This window comes from Myotis brandtii, unplaced genomic scaffold (assembly GCF_000412655.1).
Source record: "Myotis brandtii unplaced genomic scaffold, ASM41265v1 scaffold717, whole genome shotgun sequence".
NCBI lineage: Eukaryota > Metazoa > Chordata > Mammalia > Chiroptera > Vespertilionidae > Myotis > Myotis brandtii.
Window position 1 is genome coordinate 268,800 of NW_005370825.1, and position 3,084 is coordinate 271,883.

Consider the following 3,084-nt stretch of genomic DNA (forward strand, 5'->3'; position numbering starts at 1 on the left):
CCATGGGAGCCCGAGGCCCTGGAGGGGGGCCGACCCAGGCCCTTTGGAGCTGCAGCCGGGGCTCTGCCCGCAGACCCTCCTCCCCGTGACTTCCCGCGGAACCACCTCCGGGAGGAGGGGCAATTCATCAGGAAGATGGGCCACAGCTGCCTCACCCCCGCAGGTGGCCCCAGGCTGGGCTGGGCGAATGCTCCCGCCAGGCTCACCCTCCAGCACCACTAGGAGCCTGTGGGCCCCTCTGCACCCCCTGGTGTCTGGCTTTGCCAGAGCCTCTCCCTAAAACTACTAACTATGCTTTTTAAAATTTTTTAAAAATATATTTTTATTGATTTCAGAGAGGAAGGGAGAGGGAGAGAAACATCAGTGATGAGAATCACTGATTGGCTGCCTCCTGCACGCCCCACACTAGGGATCGAGCCCATAACCCAGGAATGTGCCCTGATTAGAATTGAGCCCAGGACCCTTCAGTCCGCACCCTGACGTTCTACCCACTGAGCAAAACCTGTGTCTGGTTCCCATTCTTCCAAGCACCTGGAACCCTCTCTCATGCATTAGACCAAATGGAAACAATAAAACTTTTTCCAGGGGGAAAAAAAGGATGGCCGGCAGAGTCTGTTTCCGGCCCTGGCTAGTTTGGCTCAGTGGATAGAGCATGGGCCCATGTACTGAAGGTCCCGGGTTCGAATCAGCTTAAGGGCAGATACCTCAGTTGCTGGATCCCTGGCACTGGTTGGGGCCCGTACAGGAGGCGACCAATAAATGTGTCTCTATCACATCAACATTTCTGTCTTTCCCTCTCCCATCCGAAAATCATCCTCCAGTGAGGATTAACCAAAAAAAATAAAGTGTGGCCCAGCCGGTGTGGCTCAGTGGTTGAGTGTTGACCTATGAACCAGGAGGTCACTGTGAGATTCACGGTCAGGGCACATGCTGGGGTTGCGGGCTTGATCCCCAGTGGGGACCATGCAGGACGCAGCACATCAACGATTCTCTCAACATTGATGTTTCTCTCTCTCCCCCCTTCTCCCTTTCTGAAGACAATAAAAATGTTTTTTAAAAAAGATATGGGGAGGAAAGAAGAACTTGGAAACGCGGGCAGAGGCCTTAGTATCAGGCTGATATTAAGATCTTATCTTAGCCCTAACCGGTTTGGCTCATTGGATAGAGCGACGGCCTTCAGGCTGAAGGGTCCCAGGTCCTTGGTTGCGGGCACATCCCCAGTAGGGGGTGTGCAGGAGGCAGCTGATCGATGTTTCTCTCTCATGGATGTTTCTAACTCTCTATTCCTTTCCCTTCCTCTCTGTAAAATATCAATAAAATATAAAATAAAATAAAATCTTATCTTAAGGTCTGATAAGGATTAAATGTTTTTAGGAGGGAAGTACTATGATCAGATTTTAGTTTTAAGAAGACTACTCTTGTCTCTTCTGGGCCTTTTGACTAAGATCAAGTATTGAAAGATTACCTTAAGGTATGTTTTTAAAAATTAAGGGAGATGATTGGATTTTCCTTGAAGACAGACTCACTTGACTAAAACAGCTCAGGGAGGCCTGCAAGTCCCTAGTGAGGGTCAGGTTTGAGGCGGGAGAGTGAGAGATAAGATATGCATTTTAAAACTCACGACCTTAAAAGCCCTTAGGAAGTATAAATGGAGAAGTAACTCAGGAGCCAGAGGAAACTTAGAGTCAAGGTGAAAGTCAAGACCTCCATCTCCTTGACCTGCCATTTCTGCCACTTTGAGCTTCCCTCAGCTCAGGGGGAGCGGGGAGACACTCCGGAGAAAGGCTCTGCCTCCAGGATGGAGACGGACCTGGAAGAGCTGCAGGGGAGTGCCTCCGGCTGGACCATCCAGAGGGCCACCACGGGCCTTGGTGACCTATCCGGGGAAGAGCTGGATCACCCCGTGTGAGGACTGCACTGACAGTCTCTTGGGGCAGCTGGACAGCCAGCTCAGAATCGCAGAGTCTGACAGTCAGACCTACAAACGCTGTTTGGAGACCAGGGATGGATTAGGTGAGGACGTGAGGGAGACGCTGGAGCAGGAGCTGAAGGTCGTGGAGCTGGAGGAAGCCAGGCTGGTCCAGGAGCTGGAGAAGGTGGAGAAGAACTGAGACAGGACAGCTGTGGCGCTGGAGGCAGCCCAGGCAGAGACGGAGACGCTGGAGCAGCAGGAAAGGCAGAGCCACAGGGACCTCGGTGAACTGGAGCAGTGGCAGCAACTGGAACAGTGGCAACAACTGGAACTGCAGGACGAGCTGTGGAGCTTGGAGGACCGGCTGCTGTACGCCCAGACCCAGCTGGCCTGGCTGAAAAAAACCAACGCCTTCAAGGCCGAGTTTGAGATCTGCTGTGACAGCCCCCTGGCCATCATCAATAGCTTCAGGTTGGGTTGTGTCCCCAATGTCCCGGTGAGCTGGAGGGAGATCAATGCAGCCTGGGGGCACACAGCCTTGCTGCTCATGGCCTTGTCTAACACAGTGGGTCTGCAGTTTCAGAAGAGGTAGCTCATCCCCCGCGCAGAACACTCCTACCTGAAGTCACTGACAGAGGACCCCGTGGAGCTGCCCTTGTTCTGCACGGGGAGGGGGGGCGGAGGCGGGGGGAAGAAACTCTCTCTTGAACAGCAAGTTTGACCAGGCCATGGACTGCATGCAGTTCAATGAGGAGGCCAAGAAGGGCGAGCCAGCTCTCTCCATGCCCTGCGGGATCCTCGTGGAGCAGGGCCTGAGATGGGGTGAAGTCCACTCCATCAGAACCCACCTGAACACGGAGAAGTGGTGGACAGAGGCACTCAAGCTCATGCTTATAAATTTTAAGGCAGTGGTTCTCAACCTTCCTAATGCCGCGACCCTTTAATACAGTTCCTCATGTTGTGGTGACCCCCCAACCATAAAATTATTTTCGTTGCTACTTCATAACTGTAACTTTGCTACTGTTATGAATCATAATGTAAATATCTGATATGCAGGATGTATTTTCATTGTTACAAATTGAACATAATTAAAGCATAGTGATTAATCACAAAAACAATATGTAATTATATATGTGTTTTCCGATGGTCTTAGGCGACCCCTGTGAAAGGGT

General features: G+C 51.8%; 1 pseudogene; it reads left to right on the top strand.

The window, feature by feature from the left end:
* Nucleotides 1-1,798: 1,798 nt before the first annotated feature.
* Nucleotides 1,799-3,084, top strand: part of LOC102252752 — a 3,685-nt pseudogene continuing 2,399 nt past the window's right edge.